Raw genomic sequence first — 24742 nt, 5'->3', positions numbered from 1 at the left:
TTTCCAATTGGGCTAACTTACTGCCGCCCAGGCTCTCTCCTAATGAGCATTTTCAATCACCACTAAAATTCTTGTTTTCCTCCTTCGATCCTGTGACTCACAGTGCTCCCTCACTGGGGGAGAATGTCTCATCTCTGCACTTTGTGGGCTGGGGCTGCTTCTTTCATGCCCAGGAGGCCTCGCCTCCAAGCCTGCTCCTCACTTAAAGGTTAGTCTTTCCCCAGGTAAGTACCACTGTGGGGTTAATTTGCAGGTCCTCAACCCACCAGGCAGATACCACTTTCCTGACCCATCTGCCAGGCCCTGCAATTCATGGTCCTCCCTAGGGCAGAAGCCACGAGCCACAAAGCAAAGCTGCAGTCAGATTGTATATTTCAGGGTTATTTATTAGTCCTTGGCTTGGAAGTCTAGCCAGGAGGTTTTCACTCGGGGTCTGTTTACCTTACACAGTCTGTCCCCAAAGTGCAATTTGGAGATATAGAGACATCAGGGTAATTTTCCATCCTCTGGTGACAGTGTTTTTATGGGGAAGGAAGGATGAAGGCTGCTTGCTGTGCTAATGACTGCTTCTCATTTCTTCCAGGAGCCCCAGGATGTAAACATGTAAACAACTATTCAAGGCCAGGTTCCCTGAGAGCCTCACCTGGAGTTCCTCTCCCTAGGTAGGTGATGATAATGGCTTTTTCTTGGCAAATCCCTCTCTACCCTTACGTCTTTGCAGGATTGTAGACCCCTTATGTCTAGTAACCCTGGGAACATCTAGGACTTCCTGAGCCTGTTTTTGCCTATTTATTGTGCTGTTTCATCTGGAGGCTGCTTAAACAGTTAGTTTGGTGAATGCTGGGTGCAAAGGAGGTGCATAGACTAGACCCAGGCTCTGCATCCCTCCTCTAGTCCCCCACACTCTCTCTGGATCCTAGTCACACCAGCCATCTCCAGGTCCTCCAGGATCCTTTGCTTCTGCCCTCCTCATAAGGACAGAGTAAAGGGACAAAATAGGTGATTAAATAGCTAATCGCACTAGGGGACTGTAAGTAGAAAAAAATAACTTACAGGTTATTAAGTTAAATTAATTGTTAGTAAGTTAATGGTAAGTAAATTACCATTAACGGTAAGCTAATAGTTACTCAGGAAAGCAGGCTTGCTTAACCACAAAACCAGGCAGACCTGTTTAACAACAAAACCATATAACAGAAGCACAACATATGACCCAAAACAATAAAATAGTGGTGGCTTAAGACCCACATCCTGCCCAGTGAGCTGAGTAAGTTAGGCCATGCTCTTTGCACACATAAAAAATGATAATTTGTGGACTTGGCTTAACCATGTAGATACAGGAAAACTGCCCTGCCCAACCTGGTGGAGGAACTGATGATGGAAAAGTGACATCTACTAAAGAAAGACAAACAAAGTCTTCTCCACCTCCAGACTTTTCCTTTGATTATAAACTGTAGCGCAGTAAGTTCTCTGGGTGTGGCACCCTCTTGCCTGCCCGCTTGTAAGCCTCATAAGTATCCTATTCTAATAAATCACTTCTTATCTATCACGTTGCCTCTCACTGAATTCTTTCTGCACTGAAACAAAAATGACCTGAGCCCTTCAGAGCGCCCCACACAAAACCCAGTGGTTTCACTCAGAGCCTGGGAAAGCTCCAGGCCTACACTGCCCCTTCTGTCTCAACTTCATCTTCCTAATGCCTGCCCGCTCTTTCAGAGAACCCTCCGTGCCTCCACCCCAGACTAGATAAGCCCTCTCCTGGAAGCCCTTAGCTTTCAGCTCTTAGAAATACTGGTTTGTTTCCTTCAGTGCTTTCCCATGTTTGCAACTTAATGTTTATGTGACAACATGCTTGGCCTTATCCCCAGGACAAGACTGCAGGCTCCTGAAAGCAAGGGCAGCCTGACTTACCTCACTAGCACTCCAGCACCATGGAGAGTTCCTTATCCTAGAAGTTACTTTATTTATTAATGTTTATTGCATGAATGACTGAGAGGGACTGTTGTTCAGTTGACTGAACATCACAGAGACTGAAATGTGGGATACTTCATTTATTAATCTTTTCTGCAGGTAAGAGTCAGTTCAGTCACTGAGTCATGTTCGACTCTGCAAACCCAAGGACACTGCAGCATGCCAGGCTTCCCTGTTCATCACCAACTCCCCAAGCTTGCTCAAAGTCATGTCCATCAAATCGGTGATGCCATCAAACCATCTCATCCTCTGTCATCCCCTTCTCCTCCCGCCTTCAATCTTTCCCAGCATCAGCGTCTTTTCTGAAGAGTCAATTCTTTATATTAGGTGGCCAAAGTATTGGAGTTTCAGCTTCACTATCAGTCCTTCCAATGAATATTCAGGACTTATTTCCTTTAGGATGGACTGGTTGGATCCCTTTGCTGTCCAGGGGCTCTCAAGAGTCTTCTTCAACACCACAGTTCAAAAACATCAATTCTTTGGTGTTCATTTTTCTTTATGGTCCAGCTCTCACATCCATACATGACTACTGGAAAAACCATAGCTTTGACTAGATGGACCTTAGTAGGCAAAGTAACGTCTCTGCTTTTTAATATGCTGTCTAGGTTGGTCATAGCTTTTCTTCCAAGGAGAAAGCGTCTTTTTATTTCATGGCTGCAGTCACCATCTGCAGTGATTTTGGAGCCAAAGAAAATAAAGCCTCTTACTATTTCCATTTTCCCCCCATCTATTTGCCATGAAGTGATGGGACTGGATGTTATGACCTTAGTTTTTTGAATGTTGAGTTTTAAGACAGCTTTTTCACTCTCCTCTTTCACCTTCATCAAGAAGTTCTTTAGATCCTTTTTGATTTCTGTCTTTAGAGTGGTGTCATCTGCATATCTGAGGTTATTGATATTTCTCCCGGCAATCTTGATTCCAGCTTGAGCTTCATCCAGCCCAGGATCTCACATGATGTACTCTGCATAGAACTTAAATAAGCAGAGTGACAGTGTACAGCCTTGACATACTCCTTTCCCAATTTGGAACCAGTCAATTGTTCTATGTCTGGATCTAACTGTTGTTTCCTGACCTGTATACAGGTTTTTCAGGAGGAAGGTAAGGTGGTCTGGTATTCCTATCTCTTTAAAAATTTTCTGGTTTGTTGTGATCCACACAGTCAAATGCTTTAGCATAGTCAATGAAGCAGAAGTAGGTGTTTTTCTGGAATTCTCTTGCCTTTTTTTTTTAATGATCCAATGGATGTTGGCAATTTGATCTCTGGTTTCTCCGCCTTTTCTAAATCCAGTTTGTGCATCTGGAAGTCCTCAGTTCATGTACTTTTGAAGCCTAATTTGAAAGATTTTGAGCATTACCTTGCTGGCATGTGAAATGAGTGCAATTGTGCAGTAGTTTGAACATTCCTTGGCATTGCCCTTCTTTGGGATTAGATTGGGATATTTCAGAGCAGGGTTCTGAGTCAGAGGTGGGTTGTATCATGTGTTGTCTCCTGAAAATAGCCTTTTCTCTTTCAGTTCACCCCTGGGAGAAGAGTTTGCTCCATGGTAGGTAACGCAGGTATAGGAAGGAGAAAGGGCACAAGATCAAAGTCATAACTTTATAGTCTTGACATGATCTCTGGGTGTGAATAGCCACGAGGAGTAAACTCAAATCTCAGCTAGATTTTAATGGGTGTCATTTCCAATAGACCTTTGGCCTGAGTAGCAAGCAAGTTCATTTCAAATTTGGTGTGTGTGTGTGTGTGTGTGTGTGTGTGTACAGAACTATGTAGAAGATGGAATTTTAAATATCAAAATAGGCAAACACTGAAGGACTGGGGGAAAAAAATCATGTTTCTCGGTGGAAGGGTATTGCCCAAAATAGAGCACAGATCAAAACATCTTATTTTTTTAACTCTCTTTTTTGATTATAAAGATCCCTTTACTCTTCGTATTTATCTATTCAATGACCCAAACATCTAAGTGTCCCAAGGATTTAGCAGAAGGGTGAGTCTTAGCATTCATTTAGAAAATATTCACCAGGCAGGAACCACATTCTGGTTACTGTGACTGTGTTTGAGAATCATGCAGGACACAGGTCCTGTCCTCGGAGTGGGAGAGGGTGAAGAGCCTCAGGTTGGGAACCATGCTGTCCTGAGTTAGAACTGCAAGTCTAAAATTTGGGCAAGATATTTACACAATATCTTCCCACACCCAATTCCTACATCAATAAAGTGAGATTAATGCTACTTCTCTCTTAAGAGTATTTTGAGGATTGAGTGAGGCACAACCAGCTCATAGCATGCTCTCACTCAAGACCCACCAAAGGGTTGTTATGAAATTTGGAATAGAGTTCAAAGCACAAGCCACCTCCCTGTCCCGATCTCTTGATCCTTTTTGCCTCACTTCTTGTGCTCCCCACATGCTGGCCTCTCTGCCTCTCCAGCAGCTCAAACACTTTCCCACCTCAGGACTTCTGTGCTGGCAGCTTCTTCTGACTTGAACACTTCCTCCCAACAGTCGCAAGCCTTGCGTTCATCTCATTCAGGTCTCTGTTCCAGGGCCATGTCTTCAGAGAGTCCTTTCCTGACCCACAACTAAAAAGTTACCACCACTCCTATTTCTTTAACCTGCTTTATTTCTCTTCATAGCTGTAATTCCTATCTGACAGTATGTGGTTTTATTTGCTTACTTGTCTCTCCCCATTCACAGGATTGGAAGCTCTGTGGCATCAGGGACTTTCGCTCTTTCATTGCTGACTCCGCAGTTCCTAGAACAGTGCCCAGTACTCAAGTATTTGCTGAGTGAATAAATGATGGAAGTTGTCTCAGCCAGTGCTTGGCATGTAGTAGGAACTCAATAAATATCAGTTCTCTTTCTCCGCCCTTCTCAGCAAGAAGCTTATACTTTACAGCTGAAGATAAGACAGTAGGAGATGGATTTTTCCTGGATTTAGTTAAGCCACTTGGATCTTTTTATATCCCAATAACTACACAGCACAGAGACTAACAGAAAGTGAATCCTCGTTTTATGTTTTAATCAATTTGTTCCACATAAAGTATGTCTGGGGTGATAAGAGCAAGTGTTAGGGAAAAAAAATAAAGCACTAGAACAACTGATGGAATTGCTTATTAGTTCTTGTCCTCTCTAGCCCTGATTACCTTGAAAGGAGTGGCGGGCTAGAGAGAAAGAGCCCCACTGACTTTGCGGGGGTGGAGGACATCACAATTAACAAAGTTCCCTTTAAAGAATCCTAGTTGAACCTTGAGTTGAAAGCTAATGCCTCAGTGGAAGCTGTTTCTCGCTGTTGCTTTATGAATGAATTGTGTGGAGGTGTTTCTTTAGGGAAGCAAAAAGCATCCCACATAGAACACATGCTCCGTGCTTCCTGCTCCCTCAGTGACTCACGTGTTTATGGAGTGCAGGTTGCATGTGCTGTGTGGTGGGCGGGAATGGGGTGATGGGGACGAAACACACTGGCAGGTGCTATGAGAATGTGTAACGGGGCCTGGATCCAGTGGTGGAGGGTGGATCTGAGAAGACTTGCCAGGAGGAAGGGGCATTGGAGCTGAGATTTCAAAATTAATAGGCATTAACTAGGTGAGATGGTGGTACAGGGAGGTGATGCAGAATGAAAGGCATTTGAGGCAGAGGGAAGGGCATTTAGGAAAACCGAGTTCTTAGCTCCATCACCACCATCTAGGAGAAGGCAATGGCACCCCACTCCAGTACTCTTGCCTGGAAAGTCCCATGGATGGAGGAGCCTGGTAGGCTGCAGTCCATGGGGTCACTAAGAGTCAGACATGACTGCGTGGCTTCGCTTTCACTTTCCACTTTCAAATGCATTGGAGAAGAAAATGGCAACCCACTCCAGTGTTCTTGCCTGGAGAATCCCAGGGATGGGGGAGCCTGGTAGGCTGCCGTCTATGGTGGGCACAGAGTCAGACACGACTGAAGTGACTTAGCAGCAGCACTACCATCTATCCCATTTCCATGCCTCAGTTTCCCCAAATGTAATGCAAGAGTTTGAATTAGGTGATTTCTAAAGTTCTATCTGGAAAGGAATTCTGTCTGCTCCTGTAGTGCTATTTCCCTCCTCTGACTCCAGTGCCCTCCTCCTACAAAATGCATTTCCTTATCCCTTTCTCCTTTGGCTCACTCCCCTTTTTTTCTTATCTGAAAAGTTACCAAGGGCAACAGAGAACATAATTTAAAGTCTCAGAACATTTGGGGCAGAAGAAATGGCAAATTGCTGCTCTAGGCTTATTCTCAAAGTTTATAGACAAAATATTAGGTGGGAACACCAAACCTCATGGTGGTAAAAGGAAAAATTGAAACTCTGTAGTAGCAACATGCATTGACCACTAGCTGGGCTCTTTCCATATCTCTATCTTACCCCACAGAATTCTCACTGCAGGTAGGTATCAATTATTACCCCCAGTTTATGGGTGGAAAAACTGAGGCTCCACGAGGACACTCAGTTAACAGGTGGTAGCAGCAGGCTTGGGTCTCTGGTAGCCAGATCCCAGAGATCATGCACTTTTACCCCATGTTGGCTGACCTGCCTCTAGCGGGTCTTATGACCCTGGCACAGTCACTTCCTCTTTGGGCTTCAACGATCTCTCTACAAAGCCTTCCAGTTCAAACTTTCTGATTTGGTCACATATCCCTGTTCTTTCTCTGTGTTTAAAGTCACCATGAGACAGAGAAGGAAAAAACAGCAGGAGACTTGCTAGCTCTGTGGGAAATGCTCCGAACTATTTCAGTGACTGGGAATGTATTTAACTCAAGGGCAAAGGGAAGAGCAGGTTGAGTTTTGGTACAGTGGGGGTAGATCGAGAATAAATTTAGAGCATATGACAATTTCAAGGACTGTGAAGAGACAATAAAAATCAGATTTTTCAGTGGGGAAAAGAAACCTCTCATTCCATCTGAGCCAGATTTACACCCAGAGAGTAGTTTGGCAAGGGGAGAGCCTTGGTTTGTTAAATATTAAGTGGAAAAATATTAATAATCTGGCTCATTCTTCATGTTTGCCTCTGGTGGTACAACAACCCCTAATTCACTTTTTCCCTTCATTCTGTGTAGTCAAGTTGATCTTTGATTCTAGGAGAATTTATTTGATAGCAACTGGTAAGCCTTCCAAAGGTTTGGCCAAAGGTAGACTCCTGAGCACTGTTCCTCGTTTCCTTGAGGACACAGGACCTGGGGATTGGAAGATACCAGAGACCCTTCAACATTGCTTGCCACAAGAGCAGAAACATCAGGCGGCTTTTCTCTCCTTGGTACTGGTCTTCCCCCATAAAAAGGGATGTGCTCTCAGAAGGCATGCAGGGGGACCAGATTCGAGAGTCTAGTTGCATATGTCAAAACCTAATGTTTTAAGGCTAGCTCTTCAGAGGAAGGAGAAATAGGCTCCATTACCTTCAAGTCCTACAGGATCAAAGTGGCGGAGTGAAGGAGGTAATGGGAAGTGTCAGAATCTGCCTGGAGAAACAAAGGGATAAGAATGATCACTAGGAGAACAGACATGAAAGTGAATGAAGTTTAGCTTGAATTATGGCACAAGAATGTGGCTAAAAGTTTCTGAAAGCCTGAGGATTAGGGCATTATAAATAATATATAAAGACATTAGTGCCTGTCTTACTTATTTTCCATCCACATTTAAAATATATCAACCACCTCCCTTGTTTGATGTAGCACAGTTTATAAAATGGATAGAGGACACACCCAGAGTTCAGTGCCCCTCCAGATGTAATTTTACTGAATTAGCAGCCATACTTTGTTTTTATTACATTTCTTATGGAAATGCTTGAAAAGTAGCCCTAAACAAAGAAATACTTGACTGATATTTTAAAACACAAGCCACATGACAAATAAAATAGCAGGATGTTAAGAGTTCTTTAATAAATGCATACACTTTAAAGGCCTAAATGTACACACTCATTTCAAGTACATTTTATAATAATTTACTCCCAGTCTGTTTTGAATAATTGTACAAAAATAGTTCATAAGCGTAATAAATCTTTAACATACTCTCTTCTTGCATGCTGTTCCTGAAAAAGTCTCAATTTGAAGATTATACTTAATGGAATTGTCTGTCAGTTTCAATCATTACCATCTGGGGCAGATGGCTCTTTGATTGTGTATTTATATGCAGAAAAATCCTGATCTGCTGCTGCTTCTGAGTTAGCCTCCTGACGACTGACATCATGATGGGTCACTTTCCTTTTAGAGAATCACTTCCCTTAAATAGGAGACTTCATGTATCATTACAAATAAATACATTCAGATGCATTTTTTCATCTCCTTTAATTTGTTCACCTCACACATTAGCATTTGAAATAGCACTCACTGGGGTTTGTTACAAGATGCTTAATTAGAGAGGGATCTGTAAAGAGCTCCCACCAAAGCGAGAACTACGAAGGCAGCTGGATGGCTCCTGGGAGCAAGATTTGTCCAAAGCAGGAATGAAAGTGTAGGACTTGCGTTCAAGAAGAGAATCCTCATTTCTCTTTGCCTTACTCCTGGGATACTGGGTTCTCTCTTGGAAGCTGGCGTCCCCAGTGGGTCAAAGCTTTGTTATATATGCTTGGTTCAAGTGAATTGGTCTTTTCTCCAGAATTCTGCCCAGGTATGCCATTATTTTCTATTTTTTCCAGCATGCTTACAGGGTGAACGGAACATGAAGAACACAGGGTCAGAGTTCTCCTTTGCAAGGGTACTAGACCAGAGAGAAGAGGTCAATTGTGAAAATCATGGAACTGCAATTTTAATATGTCCTGAACATCTACTACTGCTCAAACAACTGTATATTTCAGAATAAACAGGTGTGGGGAAGTTAACAGGATGTTGCCAGTCAGGCTATCTCACCCCAGGCTCTCATGCCATCTTGTCCCATGTTCTGTAAACAATGGCTTTGCAGGGGTATGTAACAGCTGAGATCCTGTGCCTGTGCATCATGAGGTACTTGTTGGACTTGGGCTACTTTTGTTCTGTAAATGTATATAAGCTTCACCTGAAAAGCCCTGGCTTCTGCTGCACTGGGGCTACGTTGGAGAGGCGTCATGGTTACGCTATGTTATGGTTATGTTATGGCTGTATTATGACTGTGCTATGGAGAGAGGATGCGTTATGGCTTCTGTGCCAGCCAGTAGAGAGTAAATGTGTCTGCTGCTCCTACGGCTCTTCGTGTCTTCTCCCAGCCTCTTAGCTAGAGCCTTGCCTGCCTGGGTTCAGTGAACAGCGCAAGCAGTATGAACAGCAAGACAATCGGTGTCGCAAACAGGATGAGCAATGCAACAGGTTTAAGCATATAATATTGCTTGTGAATCTATGTCAGTGTGATATCATAGCAAAAACATAGGTTTCTGGATCATAAGACTCAGGTTTGAATTTTAATATCTCTCCTTAGGAGGGAGTTAGATTTAAGGCAAGAAAGTGGCTCTGGGGACTTTGTGGCTCAACTTGATTCCCAGCTCCTTAGCTACTAACCATGCAAGTTTGCCCTTGAATTTGACATCCCTACATCTGTTTCCTCATCTGTAAGTGGGGGATGAGAATAAAGTTATTGTGAGAATTAAACGAGATGAGACATAAAGCATGAAGAGGCACCTAAAACACTCAGGCAACAATTGTATATCAGGCATTACACAGTACCTGGCATTTCATAACTGTTTGAGAAATATTCTGATGTACTCCTCTGATGGTCCAGTGGTTAAGAACCCACCTGCCAGTGCAGGGGACGTGGGTTTGGTCCCTGGGCTGGGAAGATATCACATGCCTTGGAGGTAAGCCTGCGCACCACAACTACTGAAGCCCACGCGCTCTAGAGCCTGTGCTCCGCGACAAAAGAAGCCACCCCAAGAAGCTCGTATGCCTAAGCAAGAGTGGCCCCTACTCACCACAACTAGAGAAAGCCTGCATTCAGCAATGAAGACCCAGTGTAGCCAAGAATAAAGAATTAAAAAAAATTTGGTGAATGATTTAATGAATATGAAAGATAAGGTAAACACGCAAACCCCTTTAGCACTTTATCGTGAACTGAACTGAACCTACACCACCCATGTGCAGGTTTATGTTAAACTCAGTTTGCTGTGTGGCCCTGGGCAACCCACGTAACCCCTTGGCCTTTGGTTTCCCAGTTATACAAATGAAATTAATAAAGTACCTGCCTCATAGGACTATCGTCATGAGGTACTACTCACAAAACACTGAACATGTCTGTGATTATCATTAAATTGAACAATTATCTGCACACGGCTCAGAACACTCCTTTGCCCTAAAATCCCCTCTGTGCGACTCCTTGATGATCCCTCTCCTGTGGGCACATTTTTCCTTCTGGGCTGTCAGTACCTGGCAGTGAGAGGAGGTGGGCTGTGGCGGAAACTTCCGCCAAGACCCTGCCTGTTAGATACTATGATTCTCAATCATGTGAATCTGAGGAGAGCAATATTTGATTCCCAAAAACTTCATTTGCCTCCAGCGTTTTGTTTTGCATGGAGCTGTCTGAGCACTCTCCACCCAGGCAGGGATGCCCTGTATGTGAACCACACATTGTGTGCAGATGCATCTTCATTAGTGGCCAGAGTGGTGTTAGAAATGGGCAAACTGGATCATTTAATTTCATTGCTCTTACCTCCAGAAAAAAGAAAAGAGGTATTTTTCCCCCATTATAGTTAATAAGACTTGAGAGACTAAATTTTCATTAGGAAGGCAAAAGCATGCTTATAAATTCTGTCTCTGCAAAGAAGGGCTGAAGACAGGAAAGGATGAACGCTGGCAGCCATGGTCACCATCTTCCCCGGGTGAAGCCTTGAATTCCCGGTGACGTCCCCCTCTGCTCTCTGCTGCTAAGTCTCTGGGATTTGAAACCCTGCAGCTCAAAAGGGATTTTTTTTTTTTCCGAGTTGCCCATCCACATTTCTTTCCTCAGAAATTAAGCTGAGAGCTCACTACCTCCAGAAAGCTCTCTCAGCTTTTCTACTACAGCCTGGTCAGGCTGTGTGCTAACGCCTCCCCACCCCCACATGTGTACCCCATTCACAGTTACTTCTGGACTCAGTGTCAGGTAATGCCCTCAAAGCAGAGCCTGAGATAAGGGCTTGGGGGCAGGTGCCTCCCTGGGGAGGTGATCCCAGGGAACAGAGGTGAGGGGCAAGGCAGAAGATGAAGAAAAGTTGGTATAAGGATATGCTATTGAGGTCACTACCATATGCTTTGGGGCTGGATTCCATCAGGACCTCCCAAGACACCTGAGCGCACTGCCTGGGGCGTGGGCGCAGGCAGCAGTCATGGCTTCTATGTCCTGTGGCTGTAGGCTGCCCCTGGAGCACTAACATCACACTCAGAGGCCACACTTGGCCTCAGTGGAACGCCAAGGCATCCTCCCTAGGCGAGGAAAGGAAATCTGTGAGTGCTTGAAGTGAGAGCCAGTGAGGGGCGAGTCAGGGCCACCACAGGGCTGTGTGCCCAGCTGTGGCCGCCATCAGATGCTGTTGGGGGCACTAACACTAGTTGAGTGCTTTTATATCATTCATTGACTCCTTCACTAAGAAACATTTATTGAGAGCCTATTATTTGTCAGATACTGGTCTGGCCTCTGAGGATACTACAGTGAATGGTACAAAATGAAAAAAATGATACAATTTCAAGGATATTCTTTTTAAAAAACATTTATTTATTTCAGCTGCATCAAGTCTTAGTTGCAGAACACTAGATCTCGGCTGCGTCATGCGGGATCTTTCATTGTGGGTTGAGGGTTGAGTTGCCCCATGCCAAGTGGGATTTAGTTCCCTGACCAGGGATTGAACACATGTCCTTTGCATTGAAGAAAGGAGTATTAACCACTGGACAACCAGGGAAGTCCCTAGGTAAGGATATTCTATCAAAAAATATAAAGCAAGGTGAGGAGGTAGAGTGTCAGGAATTCTATGTTTTCATTTTAGGTAAAATGATCAGGAAAGGCACTATTAAATAAAATTTCGGTAAACTGGGAATAGGGTGGGCATTCAGCTCAGTTCAGTTGCTCAGTTGTGTTCGACTCTTTGCGACCCCATGAATCACAGCACGCCAGGCCTCCCTGTCCATCACCAACTCCCAGAGTTTACTCAAACTCATGCCCGTCAAGTCGGTGATGCCATCCAGCCATCTCATCCTCTGTCGTCCCCTTCTCCTCCTGCCCCCAATCCCTCCCAGCATCAGTGTCTTTTCCAATAGGTCAGCTCTTCACATGAGGTGGCCAAAGTATTGGAGTTTCAGCTTCAGTGTCAGTCCTTCCAATGAACACCCAGGACTTATCTCCTTCAGGATGGACTGGTTGGATCTCCTTGCAGTCCAGGGGACTCTCAAGAGTCTTCTCCAACACCACAATTCAAGAGCATCAATTTTTCGGCGCTCAGCTTTCCTCACAGTCCAACTCTCACATCCATACATGACTGCTGGAAAAACCATAGCCTTGACCATACGGCCTTTGTTGGCAAAGTAATGTCTCTACTTTTTAATATGCTATCTATGGTTGGTCATAACTTTCCTTCCAAGGAGTAAGTGTATTTTAATTTCATGGCTGCAGTCACCATCTGCAGTGATTTTGGAGCCCCCCAAAATAAAGTCTGACACCGTTTCCACTGTCTCCCCATCTATTTCACATGAAGTGATGGGACCAGATGCCATGATCTTAGTTTTCTGAATGTTGAACTTTAAGCCAACTTTTTGACTCTCCTCTTTCACTTTCATCAAGAGGCTTTTTAGTTCCTCTTCACTTTATGCCATAAGGGTGGTGTCACCTGCATATCTGAGGTTATTGATATTTCTCCTGGCAATCTTGACTCCAGCTTGTGCTTCATCCAGCCCAGCATTTCTCATGATGTACTCTGCATGTAAGTTAAATAAGCAGGGTAACAATATACAGCCTTGACGTACTCCTTTTCCTATTTGGAACCTGTCTGTTGTTCCATGTCCAGTTCCAACTGTTGCTTCCTGACCTGCATATAGGTTTCTCAAGAGGCAGGTCAGGTGGTCTGGTATTCCCATCTCTTTCAGAATTTTCCATAGTTTATTGTGATCCACACAGTCGAAGGCTTTCGCATAGTCAATAAAGCAGAAATAGATGTTTTTCTGGAACTCTCTTGCTTTTTCAATGATCCAGCGGATATTGGCAATTTGATATTTGGTTCCTCTGCCTTTTCTAAATCCAGCTTGAACATCTGGAAGTTCTCGGTTCACATATTGCTGAAGCCTGGCTTGGAGAATTTTGAGCATTACTTTACTAGCGTGTGAGATGAGCGCAATTGTGCGGTAGTTTGAGCATTCTTTGGGATTGCCTTTCTTAGGGATTGGAGTGAAAACGGACCTTTTCCAGTCCTGTGGCCACTGCTGAGGTTTCCAAATTTGCTGGCATATTGAGTGCAGCACTGTCACAGCATGTCTTTCAGGATTTGAAATAGCTCAACTGGAATTCCATCACCTCCACTAGCTTTGTTCATAGAGATGCTTCCTAAGGCCCACTTGACTTCACATTTCAGGACATCTGGCTCTAGGTGAGTGATCACACCATTGTGATTACCTGGGTCATGAAGATCTTTTTTGTACATTTCTGTGTATTCTTGCCACCTCTTCTTAATATCTTCTGCTTCTGTTATGTCCATACCATTTCTGTCCTTTATTGAGCCCAATTTTGCATGAAATGTTCACTTGATATCTCTAATTTTCTTGAAGAGATCTCTAGTCTTCCCCATTCTGTTGTTTTCTTCTATTTCTTTGCATTGACTGCTGAGGAATGCTTTCTTATCTCTCCTGGCTATTCTTTGGAACTCTGCATTCAAATGGGGTGGGAGTAGTGACAGCAATTTGAAAGGAAGAATAGCAAAGGAGGAAGTTCTGGGGTGGGAGGAAGTTCTCTTTATTTGAACAAGAAGGGCAGTGTGCATGGGACCTTAGTGAACAAGGGGGAGAGGGGGTAACTGAGGCCAGAGAGAGGCACAGTGAACTGTGGTTGGATTTTGTTCCCAGGGTGAAGCTGCTGGAGTCAGTGATATGAGATGATCAAGTTTTCAATGATGATAAAAATTTTTAAATTGAGCATGTACCAATTATTGTATGGGTCCTAATTTTTAGCCCTCCAGTACTTTGGCCACCTCATGCAAAGAGTTGACTCATTGGAAAAGACCCTGATGCTGGGAGGGATTGGGGGCAGGAGGAGAAGGGGACGACAGAGGATGAGATGGCTGGATAGCATCACCAACTCGATGGGCATGAGTTTGAGTAAACTCCGGGAGTTTGTAATGGACAGGGAGGCCTGGCGTGCTGTGATTCATGGGGTCGCAAAGAGTCAGATACGACTGAGCGACTGAACTGAACTGAATGATCCCATGAGGTTTTCAAGAAGTGTGTGTGTGTGAGTGATCAGTCGCTCAGTTGTGTCTAACCCTTTGTGACCACATGGACCTTGTAGCCTCCCAGGCTCCTCTGTCCGTGGAATTTTCCAGGCAAGAATACTGGAGTGGGCTGCCATTTCCTCCTCCAGGGGGTCTTCCCCACCCAGGGAGCAAATCTGCATATCCTGCATCTCCTGCATTGGCAGATGGGTTCTTTACCACTAGCACCATCTGCGAGGCCCTCAGGATGGAGATCACACAATTATCATGCAAAGAGAGTCCAAACCCAGAGAGTCTGGCTCCAAAGCCCTAGTTCTCGTGCTGTTTTGCCTCCCATGTTTACGCAGTATCTTCCTAGGACTGGATTCCCACCTGACCACACACTCTTGCAGATCAGATGTATTCTTTTATTTTCTTTCCACCACCTATTGCTGCTCACACCTGCTGTTACCTGAGCAATGGGGCGGCAAGAGTGCATGGCTGGGGTCAGAGAGGCACAGGTGCTAGTGGAGGTGATCATGATGTTTTGTCCTGACTTAGTCGTTGCTCCCAGTCCTCTCCGGAGCTGACATTTCTTCAGGCTTGTGACTATGGTCAGACCATGCCTGCTTGGTGGTTGAGGGCAGTTCATCTTGGAAGATTCTTAGGCACTAATGCATGGACGCTTGATAGATGAGTGAGAGACCGAGGCAGAGGGAGGAAGTAGAAGGCACTGACCTTTTGCAATTTTTCTATCTACAAAAATAAACTCAAATTCCTTCAATGATTTGATTTGAGCCAATTTTCTGACCTATGAGTGGCCTCTTTCATCCAGTGTCTGAAAAGGAAGGTGTTAATTTTTCTTCTACATTTGAAAGAAGTTCTTGGCTCAGCAAGGACATTGGGTCAGTTCACCCTTTAAAGGTGGCAACTCCAATTTAGAAGATTTAAGTTTGGAAAAATGTACTCTCTCCTAAAAGCCCAGGAGCAGAGTCATAAAAAACTCTCTTGCCAATCCCCCTGCAGTGGTTTATGTGAGGTCATTCTGGAAGCTTTCAGTGGGTGTAATAAAGGTGGGAGTGACTCTGCTATACATCGACTGCAGGGTAGACTGGCCTCAGCATCAGCATGCAGCTAGCTTGCTATGACCCTGCTTTGAGGAAAAACATCACTTGGTCAAAGACAGGTCTTGCTCAAGGCACAAGACAGGCAGCAACTAAAGAGTTCCAGAAAGCTTCTTAATTGTCTGCAATGTCTGGCCAGCCTCAGTTTGGCGTTCAGAGGTCAGTGATGGGGGACTCAGAGTCAATTAGAGATAAAGACCAGAGGCCTGATCAGCTTCCCTGTGATCCAAGTCCTAGCTTCATGAAGAGACGGGGCAGATCCTACTTGCTGATTTTTAGAAGATGAACAGCAGTTGTCCTTGATCCATGCTTCAGACTTGGGAACAAAAGAAAAGGAAGACCAACTTCACCAGCATTATCACCCTAAGGAATGCAGTGCCCCAAGGAGGAGGTTCTGAGCAAAACTCTAAATGACCTTCAGGAGGATTGAAATAAGGGAACAGGGAGCAGCTTCTTTGTGACTTGGATTCCAGGAGGAGAATCATCATGACACTGGAATTTTCCTCAATAACTCCACCAGAAAGATAGCGCCTAAGCTGAAGGGCTATGGAACTGACCCCAGAGAGACGTGCTGTTCTCTTTAATGTCTGGTGAAGTTGCTGTGGTTTTGGTTGTAGGTTGACTTATTAAATCTTTGGGTGTGGAAGTGAGTGAACAAGCATGAGTTGAGGTTAAATTCTGGAGCCCCAAAGGTTCCCCGTGTAGCAGCAGAGTCACAGCGGGTACTGTAGCTGTGACAGCCAGTATTTATCAGGCATCGATGTGTCAGGCACTGTGCTGAGTGCTTTCCTTACTTTCTTGCATCTAATCTTCACAATAATTCTATAAAGTGGGTTTGAATCATTAGTCCTGTTTGATAGGTGAGGAAACAGAGGCACAAACTAACTTGACTAGGTTCCCCCTAATTGCTGGGGGGCAGAGCTGGAATTTGACTGCAGGAGTTTTGAAACCAAGTCCCCCTAAAACTGAGTTCCTCTCTTGAGTTTATGACTGACTTTTCTACCCCAGCTTTATTCCCTTTCTTGTCCTGCCCCTGATCCCCCATAGGACTTAGCCATACTAAAGAAAAGAGGGGACTGAAACTGAGTAGGGCCCTGTGGAGCCCTCCTGGATACAAAATTTCTCTGCATTACCTATTTCTCATTTGTAGAAAAAGGCTTTAGTCTAGGCCTTTCTTGAATCCCAAAGAGTAGACTTAAGCAGTTAGTAATTAGGGATGTGAGGGAATGCAAAAACAAAGGAAAAGCAGATCCTTTCAGATATGTATATGTAACAATCTGATGCATGTCTTTAGGTTGCAGGAATTAAAACTACCTCAGAGGTGGAGTAACTAAATTCTGACCACAAGCACATAGACCCCAGACTGATTGGAGCCAGAAGGTTGGTGATTAAGATTCTTGAAATATCACCCTGTTACCTCACCCCAGCCAATCAAAAGAAAGCCCAGGAGCTGCAAAATTCTCCTCAAATGTTGCCTTAAAAAACTCTTCCCTGAAAGCCATGGGAGAGTGCAGGTCTTCTAAGCATGAGCTGCCCATTCTTCTTGATTGGCACTCTATAAATAAATGCTGTACTTTCCTTCACCACAACCTGGTGTCAATAGATTGGTTTTGCTCCTTTCCAGCAGGCTCATGTTCAGTCCAAAAACAGTTTGACTCCAGGAGTGGTCTTTGAGCTGCCAGCCTGGACCCCTCTCTCAGGTAGGCATGCTTGATCTAAAGGAATTTTGGAAAACTACCAACAGGTCTGGAAAATGCCTGCATCCCCAGGCCAGAGCAGTTGGTAACAATACTACACCCACAGTCCTTGGTGGGGATCAGAAACGTGAGCAATCATAAGCTTTAGGTTGGCCAAAAATTCGTTCAGATTTCCCCAGAAGATGGTACAGAAAAACCTGAATGAACTTTTTGGCTAACTCAATATTTGAACATGGACTTATCTGTCTTTGCTGTCTCTGCTCCTTGGACAGTTCTTGAAAGACTTTCTGTAGGCATTAAATGTGTTTGGGAAAAATGCACTGGTTGTGGGCAGAGGAGGGGAGTGGGAAAACTAGCTCTCTGCTTAATAGTGAGCTGAGCAACATCAAGACACATGAACTCTGAGGAAGATGATTCACTTCCTCTTCCCAAAATGCAAGTCAAAAGTTGATCCCAATCCTCTGTCTGTCTGTCTGTCAAGTCTGTCAGAACAGTTTGGGGGAACGGAAAGACCTGGTTAACTCTCTATCTTTGAGGAAAAAAAAATTACAATTTTATTAAGACATTGTACATGCCTGGTATTGGTGGTTCATCCGTAGAAATGATTTCAGATCTGAGGAAAATAGCTACATCGAAAGAGTTTCTGAGCAGTTGAAAAGGACAATGTGAACAAAACTTAATTAGGAGTACAGGCTAATGGAATCAAGAGGGAGGCAGGATGAATTCATTACATTAATAATAACCTGAACTCAGAGAGGGGAAGCAGATGGAAAGAAAGGAACGCATAATGCGTTATGTTGCGTTTCTTCTGAATAAAGTGTAGCGTGCTGAAATGTAACGAGATTATCCATCCTCTCCATCTGCTTTTGTCTAAATAAATTCAGGTTTTTCACAAATGTAATGAATTTTCAGCTTGCAGTTTGCTGTCTCCGGTGTGCACGGTGCTGGGAAGCCCATTTGCTAATACGTGCCCCAGGCCTGGGACCTCTGTTGAGCACCAGAGCCTCACAGAACAGTGGCGAGGAGGTTCAAAGTCACCCTGCTCTCAGCATGGGTGGGATGTTCTATCACAGCAGCACCTGGGGGCTTTGCATGGCACAGGCTGGTGGAGAAGGATAGTGGTCTGGATTTGAGGTGGGGGGTAGAGTGGCAGGAGGGGTCTCTTCTGCAGATTTTGAGATGAAAATTTGCTTCCTCTTCATTTATCACACATTTACTTCTACATCTTTATTCCTGAAGGTTTCTCCGCTGGGAATTCCCTGTCTTGTATACTTCTATTTTTCAAATCTATTACTTTCTAAAAACTCACTTATTTCAGTGTCTTCTTCAATTGCTTTAGAGCACACAGATATATTTCTCTTCTTCCTGAACGTGGGTTTCTCCTTCATTTGGTGAATTCTACCCTTTTGTTGCTGCTCAGTCGCTCAGTCATGTCTGACTCTTTGTGACCCTGTAGACTGCAGCACACCAGGCTTCCCTGTCCTTCACTGTCTCCCAGAGTTTGTTCCAACTCATGTCCCTTGAATCAGTGATGCCATCCAACTGGCTCCTCCCCTGTCACCCCTTCTCCTCCTGACCTCAGTCTTTCCCAGCATTAGGGTCTTTTCCAGTGAGTCAGCTCTTCATATCAGGTGGCCAAAGTATTGGAGCTTCAGCTTCAGCATCAGTCTTTCCAGTGAATATTCAGGGTTGATTTCCTTTAGGATGGACTGGTTTGATCTCCTTGCCCTCCAAGGGACTCTCAAGAGTCTTCTCCAGCACCACTGTTTGAAATCATCATTTTTTCGGTGCTCAGCCTTCTTTATGGTGCGACTGTCACATCTGTACATGACTACCGGAAAAGCCATAGATTTGACTATATGGATCTTTGTGGGCAAAGTGATGTCTCTGCTTTTTAATACACTGTCTAGGTTTGTCGTAGTTTTTCTTCTAAGCAGCAAGCATGTTTTAATTTCACGGCTGCAGTCACCATCTGTGGTGATTTTGGAGCCCAAGAAAATAAAGCCTCTCATTGTTTCCCCATCTATTTGCCATGAAGTGATGGGACCAGATGCCATGATCTTAGTTTTCTGAATGTTGAGTTTAAAGCCAGCTTTTCCACTGTCTTTTCCCTGCACTAAGTTATTTAACTCCTTGTATTCCTCCTGAATAAGATTGTAAGTTCCTCCTCTTTCTTGCCCTTTTATCAAATGTTTGCTGAATGCTTTCCCTTTGCTGGTTACTTCATAGGCATTGGGGATCCAGCAATGAGCAAGGTAGACGTTGTCCTTGGCCTCACGAGGCTTGAGGGCTTCCCAGATGATGCAAATGATAAGGAACCCACCTGCCAATGCAGGAGCTGCAGGAGACGTGGGTTTGATCCCTGGGTCAGGAATATCCCCTGGAGTAGGAAATGGCAACCTGCTCCAGTGTTCTTGCCTAGAGAATCCCAAGGACAGAAGAGCCTGGTAGGCTACAGTTCATGGGGTCACAAAGAGTCAGACATGACTGAAGCGAGTTAGTTGCTCAGTTGTGTCCGACTCTTTGCGACCCCATGGGCTGTAGCCTACCAGGATTCCCCGTCCATGGGATTTTCCAGGCAACAGTACGGGAGTGGGTTGCTATTTCCTTCTCCAGGGGATCTTCCTGACCCAGGGATTGAACCCAGTTCTCACGTACTGTAAGCAGATGCTTTACCCTCTGAGCCACCAGGGAAGCCAAGCAGCAAGGAAGACGTGCTAAGTAGTATTCACCCTCAATAAGGAGACCGTTATTGTGATGGTTAACTTTCTGTATTAACTTGGCCGATCTAAGGGGTGCCCAGATAACTGGTAAAACATTATTTCTGGGTGCATCTGTGAGATGTTTCCAGAAGAGATCAGTGTTTGAACTGGTGAACTGCGTGCAGCAGATGGCCCCCAATGTGAGTGTGCCTTATCCTATCTGACGAGGACCTGAACAGAACAAGAGGGTGAAGGAAGGGCAAATTCTCCTCTTTCTCTGCTTGAGCTAACATCTATATTCTCCTGTCCTCAGACTTCTGCGCTCTGGTTTCCAGACTTTCAGACTCAGATAAGGACTTAAACCATCTGCTTCCTGATTCTTGGGACTTGGGACTCTGACTGAATTATACCATGAGCTTTCCTGGGTCTCCAGCTTGCAGATGGCACATCATGGGAAGTCTCAGCCTCCATAACCACATGAAATCTCCTTTTATATATCTCTATGTACCTAATCTGCTCTGCTTCTCTGGAGAACCCTTGGCTAATACAATTATGAAATTTAATGTGTCAAATTTAAGTCAATGTTATTGATAATAAGATTCACACATTTTAAGTGTACAAGTTGATGACTTTTGACAAGTGTAAGTATCCCAATTAATTAAGATACAGAACGTTTCCATCTCTCCAAAAGTTTCCTCATATCTCTTCCCAAACTTCCTCTGCCCTAATGCTAACTGCCTGCCTACCAACCTTATCTAATTTCTATCCCTATAGGTTATTTTTTATTTTCTTTAGAATTTTATAAAAATGGAATAATATAGTATATAATCTTTTGCTTCTGGCTTTTTTCACTCAGCCTAGTATCTGTAAGATTCTTCTCTGTTGTATTTTGTTCAAAATTACCTTTCAACAAGTAATTTGTTCCTTTGTGTTGCTGAATATATATGTGAGGATATATAAATAGTTTATACATTCTTTGGTTGATGGACACTTGGGTTGTTTATGGCTTTTGGCTCTCATAAATAAAGCTGCTATGAATATTTGTATTCAAGTCTTTCTGTGGCATGTATTTTTATTATTCTTAAATAAATACCTGGTAATGGAATTCCTAGTTTATATGGAAAGTATATGTTTAACCATATAAGAAACTACTACATGTTTTTTAAACAGGTCATTGGCTTTCACATTAGAGCTAAAATCATAAAGTTTCTAGAAGAAAACAGGGGAAAGTTTACATGGCCTTGGAACAAAGATTTATTGTTTTGATTTTACACACAATATTTTTTTAAAATGTCACATATAAGACATCACCAAAAGGAAAAATATTTGCTTTCCAAACCCCTACAAACAAAAAAGGAACCCCAATTCTTCTAAAACCCTTAGGAATTAAAAATGACAGCTCATACATTGGGAGTAAACATATGTAACATACACTTGGCAAAGTGGTTGCATCTAGAACACGTGAGGAACTCCTACAATTCCATAATGAGATACATTTCTTTTTTTAAAAAAAGCAAAATATGGTATTGAACATTACGTAAGAATGACCAAAGAGCACATGAAAATATGCTCAGTGTCATTAGCCTTTGGGGAAATGCAAAAGTAAAACTACAGTTATATACCTATTCACACCCACTAGAAGGTGTGAAAAATGAAAATTCCCAGGGTTAGTGAGGAGCTGGAAGAATAGAGTAGTGCAAACACATGGTCAGCTGTTGGGCAAGATTTTATAAAGTTGAACATGTGCTTAGGATAATATGACCCAGTGATTCCACTCTCAGATAACTACTCAAGAGGAATGAAAACCTAATTTTCCCTCAAAGGGTTATGTACAAATTCTCCTAGCAGCTTTATTTATAATAACCCAAACTGGAAACAATCCAAATGTTCATCATCCACTGAACGGATGAACAAATTGTGATACATCCACGTTATGGAGTAAAATCACTCAGCAATAAAAAGGAATAAACTTCATAGACGTTATGCCTAGTGAAAAGACAGATGCAAAAGAATAAGTGACATGGTTTCATTTATATGAAACTATAGAAAAGAGAAATCTAATTTATAGCAACAGAAACAGGCCCACGATTTCCTGGGGCTGTGGCTTACAGAGGGGTTAACTGCAAAGAGGTTGAAGGCAAATTTCTGAGGCGATGCTGATGTTCTATACTCTGGCTGTGTGGTTACATGTCAGAGTTATTGACTTCAACATTTAAAGTGGATGCAATCTTTTGAAAGTGCATTATATCTCAGTAGTGTTGATCAAAACAAACAAGCAGGCATGGACCTGCTAGTATGACTGTAGTGACTGCTCTTTCCCTCTGTCTTCCCAGGAAGAAAATGGACTCAGTAGGTTCAGCATGTGAATTTTGGAGAGACTATTCATCCTGTGGGAGCGTGTGAGAGCTCTGCTGGGGTGCTAATGATTTAGTTCTACATTATGCTGCAGAAAATGAAACAATAAGTGCATTCCATGTGACACTTGCATTTATTAGTGGAGAAAGAACCGATCTGCTAAGAAGAGCAACACTCTATTGTGTGGATGTCACTTCTGATTGTCAAGCTGCAAAAAACGTTCAGCTAAGTCTTCAGCTTGTTAACCTGAAAGAGCTGTTTACAGGTTTTGCTGTTTTCCTCGTGTGAACCATTAATCATTCCATTTAATTTGCAAAGACAAAATGGGATTTCTTGATGGCTTGGCTCCTTTGGGATGAATGCTGAGAGCCACGTTCAATGTTAGTACACTACCTATGGATCTGGGCCTCTCGATTAAAACAGTTGGAGTCTTAAACTGGGGGTCCCCTGAGTACCAGGAGCTATAGTACTCCTAAGTTATGGTGATATGTCCCTTCACAGAGGTTCATGGCAGGACTGATGGACCTTCATCATAAGCAGTCATTTCTCCTCTGAAAAGGATCGCAAGAGAGCTCAGCGTGCCATCCCGTCTTTGTAGCAGATACTTGACTGTGAGCAAAAGTCTGTTTCCATGACCACCCATGCCTTTATGCCAGGGTCAGCTGTTTGGACACATGGAGGAAAGGGGGAGGACAATAGCTGCTGTCAGTGAATGAAAGTTGTATAACATGGTTTGAATAGAAAAAGAGGCAGCAGACTCACGCATTGAATGTCCTGAGTCTCCTGGAGTCCAGAAATTTTCACCTGATATTTAATTTTAATAAGCATTACTTGTAGCTACAGAAGGGTCAACTCCTTGATTCTGGAAGGAGCCCAACCTGCTTAAAGAGGCAGTAGGCTCTGCATCCTAATTGAGGTTCAGATTCACCGAATGATATTGGACAATCCACTCAGCTCTTCTGATGAGGTTTCCTTACTTACGAATCAAGTTAAAACCCAATGACCCACCGCCCAGAGTAATGGAAATAAAAACAAAAATAAATAAATGGGACCAAATTAAACTTAAAAGTTTTTCCACAACGAAGGAAACTATAGGCAAGGTAAAAAGGCAACCTTCAGAATGGGAGAAAATAATAGCAAACAAAACAACTGACAAAGAATTAATCTCCAAAATATACAAGCAGCTCATGCAACTCAATTCCAGAAAAATAAATGACCCAATCAAAAATTGGGCCAAAGAACTAAACAGACATTTCTCCAAAGAAGACACACAAATGACTAGCAAATACATGAAAAGATGCTCAACATCACTCATTATCAGAGAAATGCAAATCAAAACCACAATGAGGTACCATCTCACGCTGGTCAGAATGGCTGCTATCAAAAAGTCTACAAACAATAATACAAGACAGGGTGTGGAGAAAAGGGAACCCTTTTACACTGTTGGTGGGAATGCAAACTAGTACAGCCACTATGGAGAACAGTGCAGAGATTCCTTAAAAATCTAGAACTACCATATGACCTAGCAATCCCACTGCTGGGCATACACACTGAGGAAACTAGAACTGAAAGAGACATGTGCACCCCAATGTTCATTGCAGCACTGTTTCCGATGGAATCATCCTAGATGACCATTGGCAGGCAAATGGATAAGGAAGTTGTGGTACATATACTCAATGGAATATTACTCAGCTATAAAAAAGCATGCATTTGAGTCAGTTCTAATGAGGTGGATGAAACTGGAGCCTGTTATACAGAGTGAAGTAAGCCAGAAAGAGAAACACTAATATAGTATATTAATGCATGTATATGGAATTTAGAAAGACAGTAGTGATGACCCTATATGCAAGACAGCAAAAGAGACACAGTTGTAAAGAACAAACTTTTGGATTATGTGGGAGAAGGGAAGGGTGGGATGCTATGAGAGAATAGCATTGAAACATGTATATTACCATATGTGAAATAGATGTCCAGTGCAAATTCGATGCATGGAGCAGGGCATTCAAAACTGGTGCTCTGGGACAACCCAGAGGGATGGGGTTGGCAGAGAGTTGGGAGGGGGTTCAGGACGGGTGGACACATGTACACCTGTGGCTGATTCATGTCGATGTATGGCAAAAACTACCACATATTGTAAAGTAATTAGTCTCCAATTAAAATAAACAAATAAATTAATTTTAAAAAACAATGCTGATAACCAGTAGCAGCTATTTCTTCATCTTTCAGTTTACCCATTTTGAGATTTCTCATCTTTGCTGACTACCTAAGGAGAAATAAAACTTAAGTATCCCCAAAAAACTCACTCACATAGAGTAGGTATGAGCAGTGCCAGCTTCACTGATGATATGGTAAGAAGGAGAAAGGGATATCATTGCACTTCCAATGCCTCAGGAATATTTCAAAGGGATGGTGTATGTTTGAATGAATATGTGTGTGCTTGTGTGTGTGTATTTAAAGATTCTTGCTCTTTCTTCAAGCAGTAGCCGGAGTCCTCACTTCCTCCTCCTCAGCTTCTCTTCCTGTTCCTCTCAGAATTTCATATTTCTCTTTCCTCCAACAAACATA

General features: G+C 43.3%; 1 long non-coding RNA gene across 1 annotated transcript; it reads left to right on the top strand.

The window, feature by feature from the left end:
• Positions 1–24365, top strand: LOC139030055 (uncharacterized). Its single transcript, XR_011482375.1, has 3 exons — positions 1–208; positions 584–662; positions 22156–24365. It is a non-coding gene; the product is annotated as an uncharacterized lncRNA (long non-coding RNA).
• The last annotated feature ends 377 nt before the right edge of the window (positions 24366–24742 follow it).

The sequence above is a fragment of the Odocoileus virginianus genome, chromosome 20 (assembly GCF_023699985.2).
Source record: "Odocoileus virginianus isolate 20LAN1187 ecotype Illinois chromosome 20, Ovbor_1.2, whole genome shotgun sequence".
NCBI lineage: Eukaryota > Metazoa > Chordata > Mammalia > Artiodactyla > Cervidae > Odocoileus > Odocoileus virginianus.
The sequence above is the reverse complement of the archived record's forward strand: the minus strand, read 5'-3'. Positions and strand labels throughout refer to the sequence as shown.